The following is a 17,059-nucleotide window of genomic DNA, read 5'->3' as shown; positions in this document are numbered from 1 at the left end:
AGGGCAGAGCGGGACAATACTGTCACTTGTACAAACCACCGGGAGAAAAGAAGCACAAAACAGAACAAATGCCATGGGACAGAAGGGAAAGAGGCACAAAATAAGAAAAGCAGCCATTCCAACCATCTGGGCACTGAAAGACTAGGTGTCTGTCCTATTGCTTCTCGTCACACATCACCGCGTGGCAGGTAAAGCATCACATGATAACATGCTGGGACAGCGCCGGAGGAGGACGAAAAGTCTGAAGCTGTAAATACCTGCGTGTAACATGTGACGTTAGTTAGGGCACAGCGATGAGTATGTGTTAATATCGCAGGGGCCTGATGAAGTGCGATGTGATGCCAGGTACAACGTTGGTTTGTCCACATCAATGTCCACGTCACGGAACATGAAGCCGAGGTAAAGACAGTTGTTGGATTAGTTGCCGTTTCAACATCTGACAACGTCGTTAACACCCACGTCCGTGGCCCCGAGTCTGAGGAGCTGGCACTACGGCAGGCGGCACCTTTTGGTGGCTTCATCCCAGGGGGTGGGCACCAGGGCCCAGGTGCAACGGCGCATGAGCAGCGGCACGGACGGCGTTCTGCACTTTCAAAGGCCGACTGTCCAGTTCAGAACCGACTACGCACCCGGCCGGCGTGGCTCAGTGGTGGAGCACCGACCTAGGAGCCAGGAGGCCGCGGTTCCATTCCCGGTCGGGGCACAGGCCCGGGTGGAGCGTTGACCTATGAACCAGGAGGCCGCGGTTCCATTCCCGGTCGGGGCACAGGCCCGGGTTGGGCGTTGACCTATGAACCAGGAGGCCGCGGTTTGATTCCTGGTCAGGACACAGGCCCGGGTTGTGGGCTCCATCCCCAGTGGGGGGCGTGCAGGAGGCAGCCGACCCATGATTTTCTCTCATCACTGATGTTTCTATCTCCCTCTCCCGCCCTCCCTGACATCAATAAAAAAATAGATTTAGGAAAAGAACGGCCGGTGCCTTAGGAGGTGTCCTCAGAGGACAGCCTGTACATGCCTGAGCACCGCGCCCGGACACGAGAGGGTCCGGGAAAGACGCTGACCTGCCCTGGGAAGGCAGAATCTTCCAGAAAGGGAAGCTGGAGACTGGGGCGAAGGAGCACCTGATGTTCCTGATGCAGAAAATGAGAGGGCCGGTCACACTGGAGAAGAACGTCGCGGATCACCTGAAACAGACCTCGCGCTGGGCGCGATGTGGCCTGTCATTTGGCTGCTGCCCGAGGACCTGCGTGCATTGCTCAGAGCTATGGGCACGCTCACGTCTCGCCACACACGTCTGTATGCTCTAGGCCAGTGATGGGCAACCTTTTGAGCGTGGTGTGTCAAACTTCGCCAAAAAACTGAGCATAACTCGGGTAGTGTGTCACTTTGAGGAAAAACATTATTTTGCAAATGTTTCATCCTCAGGAGCAGCAAATGTTTCATCCTCGGCATGCGGCCGCCTCAGCAGCCACGTGTCATCAGAAATGGCTACGCGTGTCAGTGCTGACATGCATGTCATAGGTTCGCCATCACTGCTCTAGGCTCAGACTCCCCGAAGTGGGTCTTACAGCTCCTCCCAGCACCAAGGCAGTAACACAGCCATGGCCACGGTCACGGGAGGCACTGACAGCGACGAGCTGCCGTGCTCTGCGCTCTGCTCTGTGCTCCCCAGATGTTATCTCAGTGGTCCCCAGGATGCAGGGGGTCAGGAGAGCAAGGCCACAGCCAGCGAGTGGGCCGGGCCCCCAAGGTGACAGCACGCAGAGAGCGGCAGCCTCGCCCCGCTTGCAGGCACCCGCATATGCCCTGACGGGGAATCGAACCTTGACCTCTTGGTCCATGGGTAGACACTCAACCACTGAGCCACGCCAGCCGGGCTAGAGCCACTGTTCTGAGTGGCGATTTAATGTTACTTAAAACATGTCACATGGAGGCCCAGGGGTGTGGTCACTGGGCTGAAATGTCAAGTGTGGACACTCAGGCTGTGGAGACTTCTTGTGGGAGTGAGTGATAATTAACCAAAGGTGTGAAAAGATAAACGGATGAGGGAGGAACTACATGAAACCCTTAAACTATAAGTATCTGTGTGTAGCATATTTGTTATGTAACAGGATTCTTCCCTTTTGGAGAATTTATCAGGATAATCTCTGTAAGGGAGCATGATAAATGTAAGTCCATGTGCGCATAGTAAATGTGTTCATGTTCTTTTAGGAATACATATATGTATATATATTGCAAGGCTAGGTACACACACATTGATGAGACTTCACATATAGATTTCCCACTTTCTGTCTGCTAGGATTTAAATTTTGTGGACAAAAATAAATGCTATCCTGTGGTATTCCATTCGGTGTATAAAATAAGACTTTCTCCCTGGGACCTACATCTTCTCAGTGAAAATGTCCAGCAGGAGCCCACGTTAATAAAGCGCTGCACACGTCCGCCTTGGAAACATGAGGAAGCTGCTGCAGACACTCTGTTGTGGTGAGAGGCAGTTAGGATGTAAAAAACCCATGAATTCCGTTAAAAGTCATTGTCTCGGGCACAGGAAGCGTCTGCGGTGTCTCTGGCTTTGTGACCTGGGGAGAAGCAGCCTTCGGTGGTGCGTCGGTGCAGGCGGCGCCGCTGGCTGTTCAGCTGTGACGAGGGTCTGAGACACCGGCTCCCATTCAGCCGGCAAACGCCCCACCGAGCGCCTCGGCCAGGCCCACAGCCATTCCCGACCGACACCACGTGGGAAATGAAGGCATCTATTCGTTCAGACCTGGGTTCGACCACCACGTGATCATCCCGTGGACTCAGAAGACAGGTGCGAGAATAGTGCTCCTTCTAACGGAACCGAAGCCGAGCACTGTCCGCGAGTGTGCGTCGGGCACCTGCACACCCCACAGCACCCGCACCGCTGGCGGAGGGCGCACTGCTGGCTGGGGCGCGAGCAGAAGGGGCCTCCTCGGGAATTCTAGTTCATCAAGAAAGTGGTTCGTGGCGTTGGAGGCAGGACCGCGATCGATGTGTGTTTCAATTAGACTCGGGCTCCCATGAACATCAACACTTCCTTCCACCTGAGCACTGAGCAGCCACTGCCTGTAACTAGCCCCATGGGGACAGCGAGTCAATAGCTGGTGGAAAAACTATTTGAAGTGCATATATTTGAGTAAAAAAAGTCTTAGAAGTTTTTTTCCAATTTTTTTTAAAGGAGTGGAAGGGAGATGGAGAGAAACATCGACGAGAGAGCAATATCAATTGGCTGCCTCCTGCACGCCCCCTACTGGGGTTCAAGTCAGCAACCGGGGCATATGCCTTTTCCAGGAATCGAACCTGTGACCTCTCAGTGCATGGGGGATGCTCAGCCAACGGAGTCCCACCAGCCAGGGCTCTTGGATTTTTTAAATTGCACACACCGTGAGCTCTCCGCAGCGCTGTCGTTGAGCTCAAGCTGGTGCAGAGTTGTTGTCCTTTCGCTGGACACACTTGCAGGCCTGCCGGCCTTTGTGACTGTCACGGCCCCGAGGCGCGTGGCTCCTATGACCATGGATGACCCCGGTGCCACCAGGAGGAGCGGAGACCCAGAGCCACGCTCCAGGGGGACAGGAAGGAGGCAGGCCCGCGGGCACAGGAAGCAGGAGGCCCGCGTCTGCCTTTCATTGCACCTCACGCTTGAATTCCGTTTGTAACAGGAGGGATTTTCATCAATGGATGGTCCCACCTTCCGTCATTCTTCGGAACAAGAGAGCGGTTTTCAGAGCCGAGAGGTCGGACGGTTTGGGGGACCCTCCACGCCAAGGGAGGTGCAAAGTGATGGATGTTACAATAAGTTTGAAAGCACCTATTCTCTTTAGAACAAGACAAGAACACCACAGCTCACGCATTGGAAAAGCTGGAAAATACTCTCACCATCGGCAATGTCGGAAATTTCTGAAAACCAAATTTCCCACTCAGTTCCCGCCTGACGCACTGCCCCCGGGGTTTCCTGGGCAGGTGTGCATGGAGCGCCTTCCTGAGGCCGTGTGGCTTCGTGGTATTTTTGTAGCGAGAACAGAAAGCGCATCCAGGGTCTTCTTACTCAAATACTTCGCCCGCCTTGGTCTCCTGGATCACTGTGAGTGACAGGTTGTATTTCATGGGGGGCGTGCTAGGGGCGGTCCTGCGCACAGTCAGCCCTGTGGTCGGACTTGAGGAAACTTCCATTGGGCAGTTTGCTAGACAGGCCCCTGGCTGTGCCCCTCCCAGCCCGCCCCTCCTGCCCCGCCCACCTTCTCCCAGGCCTGGACTTAGCCAGTCCTCAGCTCTGTCCCTCCCCCTCTGGGTCCAGACCCCAGGAGTTCCTAGCACAGCACGCAGTGCATCCCAGACAAGGAGGGGTAACAGTCATTCACAGATGCTATGACAACCGCATAAACAGAGATAACGGATCCTCACCCCCTGCGGCCAGACCCCGAGGGTCCCACTCCATGTCTGAGGGGCCCCAGAGGGCCTTTTCAATGGGAGAGAGCCTCCTTGACCAGGAATAGTCAAGGTATCTTGTTTTTTCTTTGTTAAAAAGTATTTTTATTGGTTTCAGAGAGGAAGGGAGAGAGAGAGAGAGAGAAACATCAATGATGAGAGAGAACCATTGATTGGCTGCCTTCTGCATGCCCCCTACTGAGGATCCAGCCCACAACCTGGGCATGTGCCCTGACCAGGAATTGAACCCGGGACCTCCTGGTTCATAGGTCGATGCTCAACCACTGAGTCACGCCGCCCGGTGTATCTTGCTTTTTCAACCCCACCCACGTGGTCCTGTGCACCCACGTGGTCCTGTGCACCCACGTGGTCCTGTGCACCCACCTGGAGGACTTCAAACAGGGCCCGAGGCGCGTGTGAGTGCTGGGCTCAGCCTGCTGCAGCTTTGGGGTTCACTCCCCCCACCACCTGGGCAGCTCTGTGCTCAGATAGAAAAGACACATCATCTCCCCCACATCGTCAGGAAGAGGGAGGAGGAAGACGGGTTCCCTTCGGGGCAGCGATGGGGGAGGTGTGTGGCTGGGTGAAGGGGGAGGTGTGTGGCAGGTGTGCTGGGTGAGTGAAGGCTCAGGTACCTGAGCAAGTGCTTGACCTCAGCTCTCTGGTTTAACCCTGTAGAACCCACCTGCCCCCTGGAGCCCGGGCATTCCGGGCTGTTCCGCGTCCCTGGTTAAGGTCATCTTAGCATAGACGTATTTGTGCTGCCTAGAGTGCAGACTGCTCAGCGCACTCCCCAGACCCTCCTCAGCGGGACCCGCTGCCACCTTTCTGCTGCTCTCCTGTGGGTAAGCTCACCCACACCAGGGTCAGAATAATGGAGGACACACGTTTGGAACTAATTGTAAATACTCCCATCTCTCTTCAGAGCCGGGCGTGCTGATCACTGTGTGAAGCGCATGCAGAATCAATCGATATGTCCGTCGCTGCCTCTAAGGAGCATTTCTAAGGGCTCAGGGCTGCGGATCAGGCTTACAGGAGCCGCCACGGGCCTGAACCACCGTGCTGCTGTCTGAGCGGAGGTAGCTCGGCGGCAACGGGCTGTACACTCAGAGGCCTCGCCCGGGCCTGCTGGGCTTTGGAGCGGCTTCCTTTTCCCGCTGAAAACCTGCCAGAGCTTCGGCCTCACATGGTGTTGGGGGAATTTCAGAAACACCTGGGTCCATGGGGCGCGTAGGGAGCGCTGCCCGCCCAGCCTGCACGCGGGGAGCAGGGGCGTCTCTCATGAACGTTCCTGCCACATGGCTGCACTCGGTCATGGGAAACTTCCAGCCAAACTCTGCCTCAGACATCCCTGCCCTTGGCACGATGCCCCACGCGCCCCTTTATTTTATTATTATTATTTTTCAATCCTCACCCGAGGACATTTTTCCATTGATTTTTAGGGAGAGTGGGAGAGGGAGGGAGAGACAGAGAGAAACATCGGTGTAAGAGAAGCACATCGATTGGTTGCCTCCTGCATGAGCCCTGACCGGGGCCGGGGCCGGGGCCGGGGAGGAGCCTGCAACCCAGGTTCATGCCCTTGACCGGAATCGAACCCGGGACCCTTCAGGCCACAGGTCGACGCTCTATCCCCTGAGCCAAACTGGTGTAAAGGTGCTTGTAATTGTGTGATAGATATTATTTGCACTGAAGCAAAAGAGTGCTATGCATTTACAAACGGGCGTGAGTTCTAGAACGATGTCTTTCTCAGGATACAGACGTGCACTCACTTCTATTGCCGAGTCCGGCTGGCCGTCGCCGCCCGGAACCCCACACGCTCCCGCAGCTCCCCCCTCGCTCGGTGCACCATGAGATGAATAGTCCCGGTGACAGGCACTTGACCTGCTGTATCAGAGATATGTCAGAGGTGCAGCTGGCCCATCATCAGCTCGCTTTCTCCAGCCGGGCACGGATCCAGCTGAACCATGGCAGGGTTGGGGGGAGCAGAGGGGGTGCCAGCCAAACCTGTGTGGTCCCTCAGAACTGGCCGACACACAGCTCCTGGGTGACACCCCTTTTCAGCTGTGCCTTTTGCACATGAACTTGGCCTGAAGGCAGAAAGGGGGTTCAGCATGGATGAGTTGGGCTCCTCCATCAAACTCCGTAACAGCTCACCGAGTGGTCACGGCTGTTTGAGCGTCAGCACAGTCTTGCCCGGAAGGTCACGTTGGCAGCCCCGTTAGCGGCTTTGTGGATGGATGAGCTCGTCACGGCGTCGGACGCATCCCCCGGACGTGACCTTTAGGCTTTGACCTCCCGGTGTCAGGTAAGGTCTGATGCGATTTTCACAGGAGGGCACGTGTTTCCTACGGATGCTGTTACCCACGTAGGGCAAGCTGTCCTTCACTGTACGGCATTGCAGAGTAACGCCTGGGCCCTGCCTTAGACAGCTTGTGCCCTCAATTCTCCCCGAGAAGGCCGGCTCCGGGGGAATCAGACAGGAACCCTGACGAGCACGGATTTTCCTGTTTCCTTCACATACAGCCCATCGGTCAAGACCGCAGCATTGTTTTCATGACTGTAATCGGGGGCGAGCGGGTCCTCTGTGTGCCACTCACCCCTCACAGGAGCATGAAGGAGCCGCGTCCTGCTGTGAACACACAAAGCAACGGAGCCCTGTGGCCGCAGAGCGCCTATCCCACCGGCACAGAGGGAGTCAGCTCTCCAGCGCGCGACAGGAACCCCGTCTTCTGGCCCCCCCTAAGGCTGCTGTCTCCAAACCCTGCAGCCTCCGCCGCCCTTGGTTACAGAGATTCTGTGACGGACTCCCGCCGGCCCCGCGTCCTCAGCTCCTCATTCACCTAAGATGGACCTGGAGGGTTCGTTTCTGCTTTTTCCCTTTGCCCGGGCCTGCGGACACCCTGATGTCATTAGTGCGGGAGCCGGTGTGGGCAGCGCTGTTTGTAAGGCGCCGTGAGACCCAGGGTCTGGCGCCCACTCAGTCCCAGTTCTGCAGACTCATCACCTCATCGCATGCACCTGTCAGGCCAGGGAGAAGGCGCTGTTCCCGACACATCCCAAATAACCTCCGCTTCCTCTAGCTTCTAACCAGTCCCCAAGGTCTCAGGAGAGGAGCCCCCGGCAGTGGGAGGAGGGCCATGTCTCCTTGTGGCTCTGTCCTCACCTCACTGGCAGGTGCAAGGTCAGCAGATCGCCGAGTGAGTCCGCCCTTTCGGGAGCTCGGACACTGTCCGTGCTGGAATGCTCTCTGCGGATGCCTTCGCCGCTGGGCTGTTTGGGTACAATGCTCCCCTCTCATTGAGTGGAGTATGTTTTAAGGCCCGGGGTCCGGGGGAATGTGGGGGAGACTGGGCAGGTTCTAACCTCATCGCACCCCTGAACTTCGAAGAGTTCGGAAAAGGGTTCTCCCTGCGGCTCCATGGCTGAACAGCATCCGCACCCCCAACTCCAGCGGAGCAGAGAGCAGTGACATGGGGCCCAGATCATGGTTGGGTTGTGCTCTGTGAGTCCATACAACCTGAGTCAGGTCTGAGGACGGAGCGTGTGGGCACAGACCCGGGTGCCCATCTCAGCTCGGCTCTCTCTTCCTGTCACCTTCGCCGCAGCCCTCCTCCCTCCCGGCCCTCAGCCCCACAGGGGCAGGGATGATGTCGCCACCTTGGGCACCGATGGAGGGGAAGCAGGCGTGTGACCCGTGCGGGACCCTGATGGACGAGAGCAGTCACTACAGGGTGTGTCCCGGGAGCCAGCACTGCAGCTGGCGGCCCCGCTGGCTCCGCTGGGTTTCCGTAGTTTTACCAACACACGGCCATGCTCGGTTGTGAACTTGGCATCTCTGGTGGCCTCCACACCTCGACAGCAGGGTCGTGATGGAAACAGGAAGACCCACAATCCCCAGCTATTTCCATCTGGCCCTGTACAAACACACGACGCTCTAGCATTGCTGTCACCTTTAACAGGCAAACGATGGACCATGACAGGTTCTTTAAGAGATTAGATTCGTATTACTGTAGCCATGTTGCGATTTAAATCAATAGCTTAAGTTAGAACTCTATCATTTTACTAGAGGCCTGGTGCACAAAATTCATGTGGGAGCACACTGATGGCCAGGGGGAAGCTCCTGCATTGAGCGTCTGCCCCCTGGTGGTCAGTGCACATCATAGCGACCGGTCGTTCTGCTGTTCAGTCAATTTGCATATTAGCCTTTTATTATATAGGATTATTATATAGGATTCTGATTTATAGGAAAGCAACTCCCTTATTCATAGACAAACTCCAGCAAAAGAGCAAATTGCTCTGTCCCTGGAGACTGCAGAGGGTCAGCAACATCTTGGTTCCAGAATTGATTCTTTCAGAACATGAGCGTTAAGCGCTAAACAAGCTTATTCCAGCCGGGGGTGTGGTGTGCGAAATTGCCGGTGTATGCATGCGGTTTTGTGACCTCGCTGATGATCACTATGAGTGTCGGAAAGAGGGGGCAAGGAGGCAGAGAGAACAGAAAACAAGGGATGAAGATACAGCTCGTGGCGGAGAGATGCATGGCCCTGGCTCAGATGTCAGCGATCGGACGCGAAGCTAATCTGTGTAATTACACTCACAGGGAGAGCAGACCTGCTCCTCCATCCTCTGAGGATAGAGTGACTGCGTAGACATTTTCCAGGAATTTATGTTCATCTGCGGGGACAGGAGCGACTTGTAACACAGCTCTGTTCCGACAATTTACAGCACTCCTGATTGGTGTTGTTCTGTAACAACCCCTCTGGCATCCTCCAGCTTTTATGTTTTCATTTAGTGACAGAAATGTCACTCAATGTGTGAGCAACACTGAGGCGCCCCAGGGAAGGCGGGAGGAGCCAGAGTACCCACCGCTGTCATAGCACACACCCCTGTAATAGCACACACTGGTCATAACACACACACAGGTCATAGCACACACTCGTCATAGCACACACCGCTGTCATAGCACACACCCCTGTCATAGCACACACCCCCGTCATAGCACACACACCTGTAATAGCACACACACAGCTCATAGCACACACCCATCATAGCACACATCCCTGTCATAACACACACACAGGTCATAGCACACACTGGTCATAACACACACCCGTCACAGCACACACACCTGCCACAGCACACACCCCTGTCATAGCACACACACCTGTCATAGCACACACCCCTGTCATAGCACACACCCCCGTCATAGCACACACCCCTGTCATAGCACACACCCCTGTCATAGCACACACACCTGTCATAGCACACACCCCTGTAATAGCACACACCCCGTCATAGCACACACCCCTGTCATAGCACACACTGGTCATAACACACACACAGCTCATAGCACACACCCATCATAGCACACATCCCTGTCATAACACACACCCCTGTCACAGCACACACCCCTGTCATAACACACACCCCTGTCATAACACACACCCCTGTCATAGCACACCCCCCCGTTATAGCACACACCCCTGTCACAGCACACACCCCTGTCATAGCACACACCCCTGTCATAGCACACACCCCTGTCATAGCGCACACCCCTGTCATAGCAAACACCCCTGTCATACCACACACACCTGTAATAGCACACACCCCTGTCACAGCACACAGCCCTGTCATAGCACACACCCCTGTCACAGCACACACCCCTGTCATAGCACACACCCCTGTCATAGCACACACCCCTGTCATAGCACACACCCCTGTCATAGCGCACACCCCTGTCATAGCACACACCCCTGTCATACCACACACACCTATAATAGCACACACCCCTGTCACAGCACACACCCCTGTCATAGCACACACCCCTGTCACAGAACACACCCCTGTCATAGCACACACCCCTGTCATAACACACACCCCTGTCATAGCACACACCCCTGTCATAGCACACACCCCTGTCATAGCACACACCCCTGTCATAGCGCACACCCCTGTCATAGCACACACCCCTGTCATACCACACACACCTGTAATAGCACACACCCCTGTCACAGCACACACCCCTGTCATAGCACACACCCCTGTCACAGCACACACCCCTGTCACAGCACACACCCCTGTCATAGCACACACCCCTGTCACAGCACACACCCCTGTCACAGCACACACCCCTGTCATAGCACACACCCGTCACAGCACACACCCCTGTCACAGCACACACCCCTGTCATAGCACACACCCCTGTCATAGCACACACCCCTGTCATAACACACACCCCTGTCATAGCACACACCCCTGTCAGAGCACACACCCCTGTCACAGCACACACCCCTGTCATAGCACACACCCCTGTCATAGCACACCCCTGTCACAGCACACACCCCTGTCACAGCACAAACCCCTGTCATAGCACACACCCCTGTCAGAGCACACACCCCTGTCACAGCACACACCCCTGTCACAGCACACACCCCTGTCATAGCACACACCCCTGTCACAGCACACACCCCTGTCACAGCACACACCCCTGTCACAGCACACACCCCTGTCATAGCACACACCCCTGTCACAGCACACACACCTGTCACAGTACACACCCCTGTCACAGCACACACCCCTGTCATAGCACACACCCCTGTCACAGCACACACACCTGTCACAGCACACACCCCTGTCACAGCACACACCCCTGTCACAGCACACACCCCTGTCACAGCGCACACCCCTGTCACAGCGCACACCCCTGTCACAGCGCACACCCCTGTCACAGCGCACACACCTGTCACAGCGCACACCCCTGTCACAGCACACACCCCTGTCATAGCACACACCCCTGTCAGAGCGCACACACCTGTCATAACACACACACCTGTCATAACACACACCCCTGTCACAACACACACCCCTGTCATAGCACACACCCCTGTCATAGCACACACCCCTGTCATAACACACACCCCTGTCATAACACACACCCCTGTCATAGCACACACCCCTGTCATAGCACACACCCCTGTCATAGCACACACCCCTGTCATAGCACACACCCCTGTCAGAGCACACACCCCTGTCACAGCACACACCCCTGTCACAGCACACACCCCTGTCACAGCACACACCCCTGTCATAGCACACACCCCTGTCACAGCACACACCCCTGTCACAGCACACACCCCTGTCATAGCACACACCCCTGTCACAGCACACACACCTGTCACAGCACACACCCCTGTCACAGCACACACCCCTGTCATAGCACACACCCCTGTCACAGCACACACACCTGTCACAGCACACACCCCTGTCACAGCACACACCCCTGTCACAGCACACACCCCTGTCACAGCACACATCCCTGTCACAGCACACACCCCTGTCACAGCACACACCCCTGTCACAGCACACACCCCTGTCACAGCGCACACCCCTGTCACAGCGCACACACCTGTCACAGCGCACACCCCTGTCACAGCACACACCCCTGTCACAGCACACACCCCTGTCATAGCACACACCCCTGTCAGAGCGCACACACCTGTCATAACACACACACCTGTCATAACACACACCCCTGTCACAACACACACCCCTGTCATAGCACACACCCCTGTCATAGCACACACCCCTGTCAGAGCACACACCCCTGTCATAACACACACCCCTGTCATAGCACACACCCCTGTCATAGCACACACCCCTGTCATAGCACACACCCCTGTCAGAGCACACACACCTGTCATAACACACACCCCTGTCATAACACACACCCCTGTCATAGCACACACCCCTGTCATAGCACACACCCCTGTCATAACACACACCCCTGTCATAGCACACACCCCTGTCACAGCACACACCCCTGTCATAACACACACCCCTGTCACAGCACACACCCCTGTCATAGCGCACACCCCTGTCATAGCACACACCCCTGTCATAGCACACCCCTGTCATAGAACACACCCCTGTCATAACACACACCCCTGTCATAGCACACACCCCTGTCATAGCACACACCCCTGTCATAGCACACACCCCTGTCATAACACACACCCCTGTCATAGCACACACCCCTGTCACAGCACACACCCCTGTCATAACACACACCCCTGTCACAGCACACACCCCTGTCATAGCGCACACCCCTGTCATAGCACACACCCCTGTCATAGCACACCCCTGTCATAGAACACACCCCTGTCATAGCACACCCGTCATGGTGCATACACCTGTCATAGAACACGCCTGTCATAGCGCACACCCGGCACACCGCAAACCCCTGTCTGATTCCAGGGGCTTTGCAGGATTTCTGTGAACACAACAAAGTCAGCATCTCCTCTAAGAGCCTCTGTTTCCTGCAGGTGGAACCCTCCTAAAACCAGGCCCACTGGCTTCTGACCGGGAATGGTCATGGAACCGCACACGCTTCAGTTGGCATGGGTCATACAACGGCACATTTCATTTAATGCATCCATGTGAGCTTATCTGGGTCCCTCCTTGTCTACTCTTCCTGACAAGTCCACATCCATTCTGTTTTCGCAAAGGCAATCCCATCTCCCGACTAGAAACTCAGTGTCCTCCTTTCCCTCACAGGGCGTGGGCCACAGCGTGAAACTGCTCCTGGTCTCCAGGCAGCCCTGCCTCCAGCCCTGCTGCCCATACGGGGCGGGGGTCTCCGCATTTCCTGCTGGACCCCATGCTCCCCAGAATCTTCCTGCAGCCTCCCCTCCTCCTCCTCCAGGGCTGTAGGGCCCACGGAACCGCTATGCGGTTCCAATCAGAACCCCCCTTGCAGCTCCAATCAGAACCCCCCACGTGAGAACCCCCTTGAGACTCCAATCAGAACCCTCCACAAGGTAAATGGATTTATTTCCTCTGAGCAATACTTACAAGTGCAATTGTGTAACAGGATTTGAAAGCTGGCAGCACTAACCTCCCTGTAGATTTACAATATTTGGTTTCAATTGATCCTTCCCAAACCATGGAAGAGACCAGCCACACCTGGCCCAGGATGGAGAAGGGCTTGTGTGAATAAATGACATGGTCAGTGGATTGCAGCATCTGCAGGCGGTCCCTCGTGGCCATCGGTTCACTGTGCGTTAGTGACTAAATTCCATATAAATCCCCAGGATTCAACCAGGACAACTGTGAACATGTGTGTGTGTGTGTGGGGGGGGGGTCTTCAGATAAAACCGGTAGCATGAGTGCCTAGGGTACCCCGGCTTCCAGGCCTCTGTGCATCTCCCACTCGTCACTCGGAGCTCACAATGAGCCGAGGAAGTAGGAGATAATTAATCTCTAGTTTTAACGTGAGGACATTTAGAGGGGGTGGAAATCACTCCCAGACCCCTATCCAGGCAGCTGCATTTCCTGGATTGGTGTGCCGCAATGCGAGTATTTAACCATCTGCCGGATCTGGTTCCATGCTATGTTATCTATAGGAAGGGTTTTAACCATCTGCCGGGTCAGGTTCCATCCTATGTTATCTATAGGAAGGGTTTTAACCATCTTCCGGATCTGGTTCCATCCGATATTATCTGTAAGTCTATGGTTAGGGCTAGGACTAGGGCTAGGGTAGGGTTAGGGCTAGGGCTAAAGCTAGGGTTAGGGTTAGGGCTAAGGCTAGGGTAGGGTTAGGGCTAAAGCTAGGGTTAGGGTTAGGGCTAGGGCTCGGGCTGGGTTAGATTAAATCCATGGATTGTCTTCTTGAATTTTGCTCTATGTGAAGTCCTCACATGTCACCGCTTAGGTTACTCATAGAGTTTGAGGGGTTGCTGAAATCTTAAGTTTTAAAAATTAATTTACATTATTCTGTTGCTGGAATTAAAAATACAATGGACTATTTTTTGTATTGAAAGTAATACTTGCTGATAATACTGTGTTTACACTTAATGGACCTAAAGGAGGAATAGGAGTGTTTATGGCAAAAAATTCACATTCAAACACATACCTGGTCACTATATTATCCTGAAGTCATTCTATTTACAAATCTGAAGGGAAACCGGTCATTTTCCGTGAGGTGTATTTTGGGTTGGCCTTGCATAAGACCTTCAGAAAGTAGTTTCTGGCTTGTACTCGGGTCTGGGGCTGAGCTTGCGAAACGTGGGCCGTGCCTGCTTTCTCTTTACAATTGTCGGACAAGGTTAAGCAGTGCCGTGCCCGAGACTGGAAAGGAAAGGTGAGAAAATGCAGTATTTTTTCAGCGGGAGGTAACTCTCCGGTCCTACTCAGAAGCATGTAATGGAATCAACCTGATCTGTGTTGCTTTGGAAAACCAAGTTTTACCTGAAAGATGAGGAAATTAAACTGGAGAAGTGTCTGGAGAATTAAAACTCGCATCGAATAAACTTTCGGATGCTGCGAACCTCACTGCTTTGGTCGAATGGCAGATCGGTGACAGGCAATCCGGAATCTTGTTTTCACTCAGCGTTTAATAACGAGCGAAGGCTGCGTTTGGGGAGAGTTTTAAAATGTAACCTAATCTCAGCACATGCAGCAAGAGAATCTGACTGGGAAGGCACGCCGAGAGCAGGTAATTCATGTAGAATTGACTTAAAATTGCCTTCTCCCCTAACTGCCTCTCGCTGCTCCGGAATCCAATTTGCTCGGAGCGGGGACGGATGGATTAGGAGCCACAATTGAAATGTCTGGCAGGAAATGAAATCGAGCAGCGCTATGCTTGTTAGGTCAGGAGCTCTGTTTATAAAACATTTTTTTAATACTTTGCAGCAGTCAGTAACTCTGATATAAAATTCAACCGGTCTATCTTATGCAAAATTGTATGTGTTGAATGGATAGGTGAGTGTTCACCATCTTCCGAGTATCGTGTCCTTGGTATGGAAATAGAGATGAAAGGAACAATCCCCATCATAAGACTAAACACACTCACACACACGTGCGCACATACACACGCACGCACACACACGAGAAATAAATAAACCAACAGAAAGCCGTGTTAACTCGGGGTGAATGTGCTGCTGTGTTTTGTGGGACAGGAGCTGGCTTCCCCAGGTTCCTATAAACCAGGGGCCCCCGGGAGCCGGTTCTCGCACAGGGAGGAGCCTGCGCCTCCTCCCGGGAGGGCAGCGCAGGGACCAAGCGCGGTGCTCACGCCCACGCGACGTGTGTGGGGCTGTCACAGCAGAGGCAGGCGTGGCCCCCCGTGTCACACACCTGCTCCACGTCCCACGTCACACACGTTGGAGCCTCCTCAGGGGCATCGCCCTCCACACTCCAGTCACCCACTTCTTCACTCCCGGGCGCTCGCCGGACGCCGTGAGCACAGCTCCCCTCAGGTTGTCGGAACGCACCTGCACATTCCCTCCGGACCGCGCTGTGGCTGGGGAGCACTTTTATATATATGGATAAACTACATGCAACATGCATATAACATACATGTAGGCATACATGTACATGTATGTTTCTGTACAGAGAAAATTTGAATACTTTTATTTGTTAGTAACTTCTTTACTAGTAAATAATGACGACCTGCAACTACCTTCACTCACATGGTTCCAAAGGCAGTGGCTTTGCACACCTCCCGGAGTCCCGAACACGGCTCAATGCTGGGACGTCGGGAATCACAAGACGCAGCCCCCGCCCAGAGCCCCCCCCCCCCCGCCCCGAGGCGACGTGCTGGAAGGAGCCGAGGGCAAGTGCTTTCCTCACAGGGTTCCCCAGGCGCCTGGGAGGGGCTTCAGGCGCAGGTTAAGTCACTCCCCTCCATAGCCACGCTCTCTGACCACACGTCCTGTCCACGTCCAAGAATTAAGCTCAAACTTGGTTTATCGTTTGTGGCGCGGACACACTTGACCACATATGACAAAGGGGATCTGTGACGGCGACCATGTGAGGGACTGAGGTGAACGGCCGAAAGCGCAGGTGAGCAAACAAAGGAGAAGAGACCTCCGATGACGGCCACGCGGCCCTGGCGGAGGGCAGCCACGCGGCCCTGGCGGAGGGCTGTCTGTCCGGGTCTGGTGAAGGGTCACCTGCGAGACGGGTTCCAGGTGGAGGCTTGTCGGGGCAGATCTTTGGAAGAACTCGCATCGATGACGTGCTTTCCTGGTTCTGTCATTTCCGTTCCCCCGTTTCTCCGTGAGCCAAGCGGAGACAAAGGAAGCGCAGCCGGTTCCTGCTTCCTCAGCCACGGGAGCCGCTCCGTTCGCTGTGCTCACCGAGAGGGAAGCGGCCTCATTGCTGCTGTGAGAGGGAGGCTGCCTCTTGGGGAGACACCCACCCAGGCAGCCGGCTCTGCTCTGCTTGTCCCACGGAGAAGGTCCCCGGCCAGCAGGCCTCAAGGAACACTGTGCGCAGCCCTGGCCGGTGTGGCTCAGTGGATAGAGCGTCGCCCTGCGGACCGAAGGGTCCCGGGTTCGATTCCGGTCAAAGGCAGGTACCTGGGTGGCAGGCTTCTCCTGGGGTTCGGGCTCGTGCAGGAGGCAACCAATCGATGTGCTTCTCTCACATCGATGTTTCTCTCTGTCTCTCCCTCTCTCTCCCACTCTCCCTAACCATCAATGGGAAATATCCTCGGTGAGGAGTAACAATAATAAAACGAAGAAACTCTGTGGAGCCCGGCGGGTGTGGCTGAGCATCGACCTATGAACCAGGAGGTCACAGTTTCATTCCTGGTCAGGGCACACGCCCGGGCTGC

The 17,059-nt window shown here is 55.0% G+C and overlaps 1 protein-coding gene across 1 annotated transcript in view; it reads right to left on the bottom strand.

Moving 5' to 3' along the window:
- Window positions 1-17,059, bottom strand: part of CSMD1 (CUB and Sushi multiple domains 1) — a gene marked incomplete at its 5' end in the record, with an annotated part of 729,782 nt that overhangs the window by 366,283 nt on the left and 346,440 nt on the right. The window lies entirely within an intron of this gene.

The sequence above is a fragment of the Cnephaeus nilssonii genome (genome assembly GCF_951640355.1).
Source record: "Cnephaeus nilssonii genome assembly, chromosome: 8".
NCBI lineage: Eukaryota > Metazoa > Chordata > Mammalia > Chiroptera > Vespertilionidae > Cnephaeus > Cnephaeus nilssonii.
This window is presented reverse-complemented; position numbering and strand designations above follow the sequence as displayed.